The 13,934-nt window shown below is 42.3% G+C and overlaps 1 long non-coding RNA gene across 1 annotated transcript; it reads left to right on the plus strand.

The window, feature by feature from the left end:
• Positions 1-1,335: 1,335 nt before the first annotated feature.
• LOC121703093 lies at positions 1,336-5,327 on the plus strand. Its single transcript, XR_006029489.1, has 3 exons — positions 1,336-1,427; positions 5,011-5,106; positions 5,245-5,327. It is a non-coding gene; the product is annotated as an uncharacterized LOC121703093 (long non-coding RNA).
• Positions 5,328-13,934: the final 8,607 nt, after the last annotated feature.

A 13,934-nucleotide genomic window follows, 5' to 3' on the forward strand; every position in this document is an offset into this window, starting at 1 on the left:
CATGACTGTATATGGTTTCAGTTTAAAGTGTCGTGCAAATATCTGTTCTTCTTTTGTCCTCACAGGCTTTGTTGCTTCTGGTCCACATAAATCCCAAACTCATCCGTAAGATTCGGCTGACCAAAGCTCCTGAAACTTTAGGGGAACTGTACAATGAACTGCGTCAAAATCTTGACCTTGTGGGTGAATTCTGTATACAGTATGAAGACTCAGACTTTGGCCAGGCAGTTTGCAACCTGATTAACATAGCAGAGTTACCTTCAGAAAAGGCTGTCTTGCATATTCTGTGGATCAATGAGGACATGCCATCACCACCACCTCCAACACCAACTCGGTCATCCTCCATCTCTTCCCTTGACACAGCCAGCATTGGATCTCCAGACTCAATCCACAGCTTATCTTCAGTTGTGCGGACATATAGGAGGAACGTTTCACAGTGGCCCACTCCGTTCCCGGTACCAGAATTCTCATATGATGTTAAACTGATACTCCGCAAGGGGAATGAAACGTTTGAAATATTAGGGAAGAGTTTACATGTAACCAGAGATGTGAAAAAAGAGATTCTGGACAAGTTGGCACAATAAATATTTACTGTGAAAGCCTACCCTGACAAACATGAGTTTGAGTCTGTTGCTGCTGAACTTGTCAACAAACATCCCTGCCTCAAAGAGCCTGGTGGTGGTACTGGATATGCGGGATGGACAACCAGCATAAAGTACAAGATTGGGAACTACAGATCAAAACTACGTCAAGCTGGATGTAATTAGGGTGGTGCAACAGGAGAACAAGAAGGGAGGGATGATCATTGTGTCAACAGGCGAAGAAGAGATGATGATGATGGGGATGGTGGTCCGGAGGGAAGGTTTTCCTTGAAAAAACCAAAGCGAGGTGAGGTCAACCATGTACCAGATCATCCTGAAAGCTACACTGAGGATGACTTGGAAGACCTGAGGTCTTTCCTGGTTGAAGCCATGAAGAAGAAAAACAAGGACATGGAGTTCATCAGCCAGAACATGGACATCACATTCTCCCTTAGGAGAATGGAGATTGTAGAGATGGAACCCATGGTCTCAGAGGTTCTGGAGAGGTGGCCCGGTCTATTTCTTGAAGAACAGGTAAGGCATCTTTTTTTTTCTTGAATTTGGTGCATTTGTTTACATTTGTGTTATGGCTTTTTCATAATAGTGTATGAAGGTTAATTTGTGTAATGGCTGAGAGTTTGCAGTCTTAATTATAATAATGAAATCACATGATCAGCTTGTTGTATTTGTATTGCATTTGTTTCAATCAGATTTGTCAATGGATGGGAACATTTAAAATTGCCCTTGAGATGTTCACCCCTCGTCTGCTGAAATTGTATCGTGCCAGGAAGGGCGCCTTTAGTCGAGAGATGCATGGAAACCCTTTTGGAAATGCTTGACAAACAGGTTGTTATATTGACTACAAGGCCTTTTGTTCAGTTTGTCCACTAATACTTAAATCATTAATCAAGATTAATTATTTTTTTGCATCAGCTACATTGGTGAGCGAGTTCCATCTTGATTGACCATTTAATACAGTAATATTTAAAGGATAAGTTCACTGTTTTGCACTTTGAACCCCCTTTCTGGGTTGATGAAATAGAGTTTTTGACACAAGAAATTTTGACTTTTGGTCCAGTCTCGAGCCATGCTTTAGAATGGCTAGCTACGGGCATTCACAAACCTGTCCTTAAATCAACCCTAAATGTTTGTTTTCAAAGATGTGCAACTCACCGAGTGGTTAGTGGTGTTCGTTGAGTGTTCGTCAAACACTCCATTTCATCCAAGACAACCCAGAAAGGGGGCTCAAAATGCAAAAGTGAACTTATCCGTAAAAGACAAAAACAAACACTTTTTGTTTCAATTACTGCGATTCTGCTAGTCGCAGTATACATCCCGCCTACCAACAACAACAGCGATAAGAACGCGGCTCTTAGTGAACTGTACCAGGCTGTCAGTGAACAACAGACAGCACACCCAGACGGTTTCACCATCTTCACTGGAGATTTTAACCATGCTGATCTCAAAACTGTACTTCCAAAGCTACACCAGCATGTTGATTTTCCAACAAGAGGAGATAACATCCTGGACCTGGTCTACACTACACACAAAGGAGCATACAAAGCCACCCCCCTCCCCCACATTGGACTTTCAGACCATATCACTGTTATGCTAATGCCCGCATACAGACAAAGGGTAAAAGCGAACAAACCGGTTCGTAAGCAGGTAAAAGTGTGGCCTGAGGGAGCCTCCGATGCTCTTCAAGACTGCTTTGACACAACAGACTGGGAAATGTTTAAGCAGGCAGCCACTTACAACAACCGGACAGACATAGAGGAGTATACAGACACTGTAACCTCTTACATCACCAAGTGCATCGATGATGTGACCCACACAAAAGACATCATCACTCGGGCTAACTGGAAGCCATGGCTGACAGGGGATGTCCTCAGGCTGCTGAGGGCCAGAGACAAAGCCTACAGAGCTGGGGATGAAGCTGGCATGAAAACAGCGAGAGCCAACCTGTCCCGTGGCATCAAGGAAGCAAAAAAGGAATACACTCACAAGATAACCACCCACTTCAAAGACAGCAGGAACTCACAAAGCCTATGGCAGGGCATTCAGGCCCTCACGGACTACAAGCCCGCGCCACAGAGCTGTGAGAGCAACATCCCTCTGCTCAACAACCTGAACCGCTTCTTTGCTCGCTTTGAAGCACAAAACAGCACCTGCCCACAGAAGACCCATCCCCCTCTACATGAGCAGCCCCTGTGCCTCTCTGCCGACAGCGTGAAGAGGACACTTGCTGCTATCAACACCCGTAAGGCAACAGGTCCAGACAACATCCCAGGTCGTGCGCTGAAGGACTGTGCAGGGGAGCTTAAGGATGTCTTCACAGATATCTTTAACACTTCCCTGAAGCAAGCCATCGTCCCATCATGTTTCAAAGCTGCCACCATCATACCTGTGCCGAAGAAAACTGCTCCATCCTGCTTCAATGACTACCGCCCTGTGGCACTGACACCCATCATCATGAAGTGCTTTGAGCGGCTTGTCATGTCACATATCAAAGCCATTCTCCCCCCCACCCTGGACCCCTTCCAGTTTGCATACCGAGCCAAGCGGTCTACAGAGGATGCAATCTGCTCTGCCCTCCACCCAGCCCTCACCCACCTGGAAAAAAGAGACTCATATGTGAGATTGCTGTTTATAGACTTCAGTTCTGCATTCAACACCATAATACCACAACAACTCATCTGCAAACTTGACAAACTGGGACTCAGTACCTACCTCTGCAACTGGCTACTGGACTTCCTCTGTCAGAGGCCCCAAGTAGTACGTGTTGGCAACAATACCTCAAGCAGCATCACACTGAGCACAGGGGCCCCCCAAGGCTGCGTGCTCAGTCCGCTGCTCTTCACCCTGCTGACGCATGACTGCACTGCAACCTACAGCAACAATCACATAGTGAAATTTGCTGACGACACAACTCTGGTGGGTCTCATCACCAAGGGCGATGATCATGATCATGATCATGAGGTCATGATGATGGGTGTCAGTGCCACAGGGCGGTAGTCATTGAAGCAGGATGGAGCAGTTTTCTTCGGCACAGGTATGATGGTGGCAGCTTTGAAACATGATGGGACGATGGCTTGCTTCAGGGAAGAGGCTCAATACAGGTTGGAGGGACGAGACTCAATACAGGTTGGAGGTCGACCATCTGACCACGTGGTGCAGGGACAACAACCTCCTGCTGAACGTCAGCAAGACCAAAGAGATTGTTGTTGACTTCCGGAGAGGTCACACCCAACACCTGCCACTGACCATCGACGGTGCTGTGGTGGAGAGAGCGAGCAGCACCAAATTCCTGGGGGTGCACATCAGTGAAGACCTCTCCTGGACCACCAACACTGCATCACTGGCGAAGAGAGCTCAGCGCCGCCTGTACTTCCTGCGGAAACTCAGGCGAGCAAGTGCTCCACCAGCCATCATGACCACATTCTACCGAGGCACCATCGAGAGCATCCTCTCCAGCTGTATCGCTGTGTGGGGCGGAAGCTGCACTGAATACAACAGGAAAGCCCTGCAGCGCATAGTGAACACAGCTGGAAGGATTATTGGTGCTTCACTCCCCTCCCTGAAGGACATTTACACCACCCACCTCACCCGCAAGGCGACCAAAATTGTGAGTGATGCAAGTCACCCCGCTCACAATCTGTTTGATCTACTGCCCTCTGGGAAGAGGTACAGAAGCCTGCGCTCCCGCACTACCAGACTCACCAACAGCTTCATACACCAAGCCGTAAGGATGCTGAACTCTCTCCCTCCTCTCCCCCCTCCACCCTCAGCTACATAACATCCTGGACATTGGAATCCAAAATGGCCGCCTGCACTACTCCACTTGCACACTTGCACACTTGTACACTTTACAACTGGTGTTGTTGTCCTGAAAACACAACACTTCTGCTGCTCTTACATAACTTGCACCACTATGTCACTTTCTTCTTACTTAGGTCAAACAGAACTACCCAAGCCTTTTATTGGCCTGTATTTGCACTAGTATTTTTATTGACTGTCTATGCACAATTTCAACCACATTTTGCTGCTCTTATTTTTTCATTATTATATGTGCCCTCTTATTTACTTACTTTTTTATTTACTTATTTACTTACTTTTTTGTTTACTTGAATGTTATGTTTGTCTGTGGACCTAAATTGGTAAAATATGTCTTGTCTTCACCGTGGGATAGTGAGAAACGTAATTTCGATCTCTTTGTATGTCTGGAACATGTGAAGAAATTGACAATAAAGCTGACTTTGACTTTGACTTTGACTTTAACAAACTAACAGAGCCTGCAAATATTAATCTGCCTACATGCACAATTGTAGAGATGGGAATACAAATGGAACAAGTACAGGCACAAGTGCACATGTACATTTCACAAAGCTAAACAAAAGTATTTGTTTGTCTTTATATTCTTCCAAAACAGACATCTGACATCACAAGTCATCGCAGACAGGCAGCTGTGGAAGGTCTTCCCATATTTCTGCGGGAGAATACTGAGAAGCTTTTCTCTAGATGCCTGGTGAGTGCAGCTTGGAAGAACTTTAGCTTTTAGTAATGTGTTGTATAGCAAAGAAGAGGCCATACACAAATAGACATCACACTTTATTGACTAGTTTGCTACAGGACATTATTTCAGTGGTGTTTTTTGTTTTGTCAGGCAACTGATGCAGATGACGAGCAGACGAAAGGCATCAAGATGGGTGTCCTCACAGTGCTTGATGATAATGACGCAGTCATTAATATTGCCATCGTGTTGGAGGAAACCATTGTCCTGAAAGTGTCAAGTATGAGACAGGAGAACCAGATGCATTCATTCAACACCAGAAGGCTATCTTTATTAAATAAGGGGAAGTGGAGAGTGAGAGTCAGAGTGGAGGCAGTGAATCCAGTGGCTGGAGTGGGGTCTGTGAGAGGCTGAGTGGAGCGAGAGACCCCAGTGGCTGGAGTGGGGTCTGTGAGAGGCTGAGTGGAGAGAGCAGCAGCAGACACCGGCACAGGCTGGGGCTCTGGTTGGCAGGGACAGGCAGAGTGTTCTGAGAGGGGTAGAGGCACAGAAGCGAAGATACAGAAATCTTGAAAACAGTGAAAACAGGTCTGGTTACCAGGAGCGGGAAGATGGTCGTTGTACGGTTGAACAGGTCGGGTCAAAAAGGTAGGAATAAGCACGGAGATCAGTTGAGGAAGGCCAACGAACAGGAACACGTTGAATCGCAGACAAACTGACACTGAATGTCTGGAGACTACGGTATTCATTGTTCAGTAGAAGCAAGCTGTGTTTCACCATTACTGTTATAGCCTGCATGTTTGCATTTTTGGCTACTTTTAAAGTGAGGTTCAGATAATTTGCCATTTTCAGCTGTGAATTTACACACTTGTGAATACTTAGGCACTTAACTGTTTACCTGTCATCTTTGGCAATATTGCATTATTTGTAAGGTCTCAACAGGAGTCGGAAAGTAAAAAAAAAAAAAAAACTGCCCATATGGTACTGAAACCTAATTTGCTTTGGGCATAAGATTACTTGTTTACATTGTGGAATTGTAAAGCTGTTTCTGCTAAAGTGGTTCAAATAAACATGCATAAATTAACTGGTTTTACTGTCAGTGGATGATTTAATGTGGGGGGTAATTTAAACTCAAAATTGTAAGTTATTACAGGGGATGGCAATCTGAACTCAAAATAGTATGTTTTTACAGACTTGAAAGTTCCAGTAACTTAAATTAAAAAAACTTAATTGGCAGAACTTGGAAAACTTAGTTGACATAACTTAATAATTGTAGCAGGGCTGTAGTCAAGACCACCTTTGTCGAGTCCAAGACAAGTCCAAGACCAGGACTAGTCGAGACCAAGTCAAGACCGAGTCCAAAGAGGTTCGAGTCCAAGACAAGACCGAGTCCACAAAGGTTCGAGTCCGAGTCAAGACCGAGTCCAGGATAGGAAAAAAAGTCTTATGCATGACAGTATCAAGACAATCATTTTGGGTTATTATTATTATTATCTAAAAGCAAAAACAGTGTGAACACACCCAGGATTTGTAAGTGTAGCCATTCCCCTTCTCCAATATTATTATAGGGCTGTCAAACGATTCAAAATATATATTTTGAAATGAATTAATCTCGATTAACCGCAATTAAAAAGTTCCTAAAGACTAAAGCTTCTTAAATGACATATTAAATACAACATAAATCACAAAATTAATGAGTAACCACAAAGGTAAAAGTAAAACACTTTTATATTATTTAAATGATAATACTGACACAGTAATTGTGTTTTAAAGTATTAATTTCTTGAGAAATACTACACGTGATGCTGTTTAACTCATTTGTAAATGGTGCACTGTCACTTTAAGCCCATTGTGGCCACGTTCTCATAATGATCTTTTTTTTACCAGCTCCATTGAAATATAGCCTATAGCTAGTCCACAAGCTCTAATATTGTTTGTACCACATGTATTGTACAATATTAACAATGATAAGCATGATATTAAGTTGGTATAAACAGTTTTCATTCCTTTGGAAATAGAAGCATGTAATGACATGATGCTAGCTAGACATTTTCTGTTTGCAATTAAAAGTGAATGATGAGCCTGAGCCAGTCACCTAGCTATCTGAATGGAATGTGTTTCAATCGGCATAATATGTGCTTCATGTAAACAAATTAATGAAAACTTCAAGACTCACCAGTTCCATTACACAAAGGCAAAGACAACTCTTCATATTTTTGTCCATTTTTCAAATCACAGTGAGTGCAGCCTACATGTCATACATGTTTATAACTGGTCAGTAGTGGAAATCGGATAAATCCGCAATCTCCTCTAACCTCGTCTTTGTTGCCTTCCTTTTATAAGTTTCTTATATTAAAAAGGAGATATCAATTATCATCAACAACGCCAAGCCAGCTGGAGCCTGCCAATCGTTTTCTCTCCTTCTCGTGTGCGCTCAGACGCGCTCTCAATTAAATGGAGTACGTTCAAGTTGGATCTTAATGGAGAGGACCCGAAAAGTATCGTCTTTATGTAACTGTTGCTGTTGGTGCATTTTGACATTGTAAACGTTATCTAACAAGAGTGAAAAGCAGTTTGCAGTAAAGCTACTATTTGGCTAAATGTTGGTTCCTCTTTATCTTCAGCTAACTCCACAGACAGTAAAATAAACTCTCAGGCTTGCGGTTTTAGGTTTTGCGGCTTCCGTTACGTGACATCAGCCCCCCACAAAGGTAAACACTATTGAGTGTTTTGTAACGCATTATGTATTTCAAAATGAATCGCGGCGATTAACACGTTAATTTTGATGGCCCTAAAGACACCTGGACTCGGTCGAGACCAAAAGCCATATTTGGCAAGACCAGTGGCCGAGACCGAGACAAGACCAAGTCCAAATACTAGCGAGTCCGAGACAAGTCCGAGACCGTAGAAAAACGGTCTCGAGTCCGGACTCGAGTCCAAGACCGGACTCGAGTACTACAGCCCTGAATTGTAGTTCTCCAAAACTTAAAAAATTAAGTTGATGCCTGTGCAGTCGGTTGCCTTGAAATTTTGAGTTGAAATAACTTTTTCTTTTTTACAGTGTAATAGTGTTGCACGGTGTATCAATACTAAAAAGGTATCACGATGCCTTCACGCAAAAAACGATACGATTTACGACGTTTTTAGAATCAATAGGCCTACTTTATTAAAATAATAACGTTCTGTGTCTGCGTTAACTGCTCCTCTCCAGGGACGGATCATGGCTTGTGCCAAGTGTGCACATGGGCCCTCAGCCAATGGGGGCCCTCGGATTAAAAAAAAAAATGCCATGAATTTAGGCTAGATTATGCCCGGTGCTTCTGTCTGTTAATTTGCGGCACAACTGAATGGTGTTATGGAACCGCGGACCGAAAGAAAAATAAACTAAATGTTTTCCTGATCAATAAATACTTCTTAATTCATAAAATATAGAGGCATAACATTAGGTGGAAGTGGTAGGCTATGAGTGCTCATTCAATGTGTATGTGTGTTTGCGAAAGTGAAACTGACCCACTCGTGGGTAGGTGAATGAAGTGGATTCCTACAATGTTCATGAAAACAGCATAGCGATTGGATAGCCTAATAAATCGCGACTTGTTGTAGGCCTAACAGTAGCTTATATTGTAGCAAATAGCCTATGGCGATGCCGATGACAGATAGGCCTACACTTATTTCACTCGTCTCGCTGGAGTGAGCGCATAATGTGGGCTGTTGCGCAAATAAATTAATTAGGGAGATGATCTACATCTCCATTTACCAAACGCTATAGTTTTGCTAACATCTCCACTGTTAACGTGAAATATGTCTCCATGCAAGGTAGTGTCAAGCAGCAGTGAAGTGAAAACCTTATCATGCAGGTAGCCAATGTTCACGTCACCTGAGTCAGACAGAAAACGGGCCATGCTTGCTCTGTTAAAGTTTGTATGCCCCTTCCAAACTGCGTTAAAAGGGTATATTTAACAGCCAAAATTTCGAAAATTTCCAGGGGGAGACACCCCCGAACCCCCCGTAATATGATCAGCACCACCTCTCACAAAACACTATCAACGTCCCTGCTACCGGTCCGTCAGATATGATCAGCACCACCTCTCACAAAATACTATCAACGTCCCTGCTACCGGTCCGTCAGATATGACAACTGTGTCCGGTCTGTTTAGTGAAAAATGTTGCTGTAGACTGTTTGGACAGCAAAGGGAGATTACAGCCTAATAATAAAAGAGCTGCTGGAATTCATTTCTGTGTGGGCCTGAGTTATAATATATGACATAATGTACTACATTTTCATTGTGTGCAATTGTGCACCAGCCTGCACAGCGACAGCAAAGAGAGAAGCGCTGGCTGCACGCGCATGCGCAAACGCGCCCGCGCGCATCTCGGTCAGGGGGAGGGGGGGGCTTTTTTGATATTGTGCACAGGGGCCCATATTTGTTTAATCCGTCCCTGCTCCTCTCACTGCTCCTTGCACGTGTAACCCACATGGATAGCCAACTTGCCCATTGTGATGTACCAATAGTTCTCTGGTGACCCCGAGAGGGCGCACGAGACAGGTTCAAACAATCAAACAATAATAAACAACTGCTAACTGTTACTTCAAATTAAAGACAGACGTAGGAACGGATAGGAGAACGATACGGAAAGATAGAAGAATATTAATCAAAACAAGAATAATATTGACCAAACAGAAATCAAACACATTCTTTTGACCGAAAAGCTTCAATACTGGTGAGTCGCTAATACCCAAATAATTATTTATTATGTAGGTTGCCAAGTCACTTAACAAAGACAACGTTATTATCCTGATAACTGTTACAGATAAACCACTTCCTGAACAAAGACCTCGTTGGACCATCGTAACAGATGAAAATGTATTAATCACTTGAATCCTGGTGAGCTAGTATTTTTTCTATGTTAAGCTATGTTAACCTAAGCTAAGCCACCTACACTGGAGACTAATGACCCTAAATACGCCCTAATGTATTTTTCGTGAGTTATATACTTTTTAAAAACCAGTCAGGACAACCTCTTAATGAGATCGGTTTTATAATGTATGATGTTACAAACAATTTAGGATTTAAAAAAAAAAAAAAAGGTATCCTGTGTTTGTTATTCTGGGAAGCCAAAGTGCTGGTTAGCTGTCTTAGATAGCCTTCAAGCTAACCGCTCTGCGGTTACCATGTGAACCCATAGCAACCAAACAAACTGGTAACGTAAATGGATTCATGGAAATAATATTCTGAACTTTAGCATTTTATGAACTTGGTCGACCTCAGTACTACGGTTATGATATGCCTATGATAGTTTTATTATAGAAATGATTAAGAAGGAGATCCATTGCATTAATTAGTATTCTGTACAATTTTGTACAGACTGGTTTTTTGATTACCCCTTCAACAACTCCTTGACCTACGCCTTGGATACCTCGAATTCCCTGCTGTGATACCCTTTCCCTGGACCATTTGTGTCTACGCCTTGGATACCTCGAATTCCCTGCTGTGATACCCTTCCCTGGACCATCCTCATCGCCATTCTTCCTTGCAATATTCTGAGAAATTGAACCCCCGCCTTCATCTACTTTCCACCCAGTGACTGTGGTAGGATCTGGGCAAATACACCCACACCCACGGACTGTGACATTAAGGAATTACATCCACCATTATTTTTTATTTAATTATTTATTTTGAGTGCACTCTTTTATTTTTGGGGTTTATGTTTATTTTGTTATTTTAAGTTCAGAGGTCTCAAGGGAATTATTTATTGAAAAGTTACCTAAGTGCCGGCACTTCTGATAAACTGATATTAAAGTTATATGTTAAGAATTATTTTTATTATATAAGGAAAAGTGATTTGATTTCTTTTCCATATATCTTAGGATTTCGCCGTAGTATTGTTTCAGTATCGAGCATCGTGATATTTATGGCAGGTATCGTATCGAAGTCATAATTGTGGTATCGTGACAACACTAATTCATAATACAAAACACATTGGGTGATTGAAAACACTTCGACACATATCTGAACATACTTACTTACAAAACTGAACACCAATCAGCCAGCCATAAATAGGCCTCAGTTGAGCCATTTTGAGAACTTTGCAAGCATGGAGGCAGGGAGAGCAAGAGGTAGAGGAAGAGAGAGAGAGAGGAGTAGGAGGTGGTCGAAGAGGCAATGCACAGAACAATATTTCAGATGATATTAGAGAAACTTACTGGTGTCTGATTCAGGGCTATAGTGACATTATAATATAGTGTCTTATATAGTGGAGCATTTCAAACACAGCTAATGTCAAAAGGTGGAGTTGACCATATAGATTGCACTAGATAGGGAATTTGGCTTGGCTTCACACATAACAGCTGACACATATATGAGACAATCATCTTTTGGCAATGGTGGACAGAACCCCATGGGCATGTGACCATGTACAATGGAAATTGATTTAATGGTATGAATAAAAATAGCCATAGCACTTATAAAGATGTGCACATACCATACAGTAATAAAATGTCCTAATAAAATTAGGAAATGAACACATAAAATAAAGTGGGGTTGTTCATAGAACACCTTAAGTGGGGTTGTTCCCATTTTATCTAGCAAATAGGCCGATGAAAGACAGTACGACATCAAAGAGATGACAAAACCAGACTGAACCTGTTGTTCTTTCAACGTAACTATAACAGAGTTTGCACACACACACACACACACACACACACCCAGGGAGTGAGATGGTGGAAATGGGGTAGAGTAGATGGAAGGGAAAGAGATCTTTTGATGTTGCCGCTAATGCACATCTGTCCACACTAGTATTGTTATTCTCAAACTTGCATACTTACAACACACACACACACACACACACACACACACAAAATGGCATTACTTCCGTTCTTTGTTCTTTTGTTCTTATGTGTGAATACAACATTGTGTGACTGAATAGCATTGTAGTAAGAGAAGATGCTTTCATATTTCTTAACACCCCCACCACAAACACACACACACACGTACACAAGCAGAAATGTGATCCCATCAGGCTTTGCATTAAAATTTCAGGATTAAAAATGTAGGCTAAGGTTAGTGGTGGAGCATGAGTTATGCCCCTCCAAACTGTCATTAGGTGTGGTGTCTGAGCACTCATGCCTGCACACACAGAGACACACACAGACACAACACAAACATTTGGGCTAAAAACCTTTTTGTTACATTGATGGGATGAAAGGATGAAAAATCATCATGTAGGTCTGTTTGTGCAAAACCATGCGGGACCTTTGAGGCACTGCTGTTTCACATATAGGCCTGTGGACATTTTTACTCTCCCTCACCTTTTGGCACATAATTCCAATCTTAAGTATACTCAGTGAAGGATTTCACAGGAGGCAAATTAAATCAGGTCTGAAAACACAGCTGTGGCCCTTCGTGTCTCCCCTCTCAATGCTTCCCTTTCTACCTCCTTCATGCTTTAACATGAGAGAACAGTTTGTTGAACGACAATGCATGTCTTATGAAAGCAACATTTCAACCATGGGCATGCAATACAGCTAAAGTAATTAATTATGCCCTTGAATGATTTTCTTCTACATAGCTTTCCCCACGACATTCCACAGTTTTCATATTTAAGTTAAACTTGCTTTTATGTCTGTAGAATACATGCTTTAGGGGGAAAGGCTAAAATTACTTGTGCTTGAGATATGAGCTTGACTGGTGATTGTTTAGATTCAAGTTTATGCATCACAGAGGTGCCCTTTTCACAAGTTGCTAATTCTGATTATGTTGCCTACTGAAACACTGTTCTAACTGGATATGTATTCACACTACACTGGATGGTGTGTGTGTGTGTGGGGGGGGGTCTCTGTAGTGAGTGAAGCATGAAAATAATTTTGCCATTGCATGTCTGAAGAGCTGATGCGAGGTTGTTACACCTGCTCACAGCCCAACAGAGAGAGAGAGGGAGGGAGAGAGATTGGAATAGGGAGAGAGAAAGTGTGTGTGTGTGTGTGTGTGTGTGTGTGTGGGGGGGAGGGGGGGCAAGGGCTCAGGTTGGATAAATCTTTAATCCCATCAGCCTCATCATCCTTCAGTGATTTCTCTCAGTGATAATTGGGTGCTAGAGGGGTTGTGGCACAATGACTTCATGTGACACACTCATCTCTATCCTCTCTGCACACACAAGATGTATAAGAAGGTAGTTATTAGCACTGATGGTCAACAGTAAAACCAATGCAATGCCAGTCCTTCCCATCAGCTGTGTTTTAAAGGTCCATTCTAGACTACAGCAGGTTTTCACTAACAAGTAACTGTGTTTACATTTCCAGATCTTGACCATGGGTGATCTAACTGATCTTTTAGTAATAGACTGGTAATGGTTTCCTACAGAAACCTGAGACTTTACCGAAAACAGTGATTTACAAGACCAAACAACAGTATGTAAACTGAGACATGATCACTGAGACTGTGCAGGAAGAGTCTTTTACAAATGACTGCAAATGAAAAGATCACCACCAGAGTATCATTTTATTGTCTTTCTTAGGTTTTACAGAACAATGAATTAGAATATAGTCAAAAACTTTAGCGGACCTTTTATTTATCATCTGAGCCTGTAATGTTTAAATGGATTGAGTAAATATGCAAATACGAACAGAGGCTATACTCTGTGGTCAGTTTGAAGATCAGTAAAAGTATTGTGCTGCCCTCTACTGGTAACAACACAACCTTCCACATAATCTGTATATAGATAGATAGATAGATACTTTATTGATCCCCTAGGGGAAATTCAAGGTCCCAGTAGCTCAAGACATCACACACAACACACTACATAAACAGGATGATAAAAAAGAACAAATTCACATTACTAATAAG

This window comes from Alosa sapidissima, chromosome 1 (assembly GCF_018492685.1).
Source record: "Alosa sapidissima isolate fAloSap1 chromosome 1, fAloSap1.pri, whole genome shotgun sequence".
In the NCBI taxonomy this organism is placed as follows: Eukaryota; Metazoa; Chordata; class Actinopteri; order Clupeiformes; family Clupeidae; genus Alosa; species Alosa sapidissima.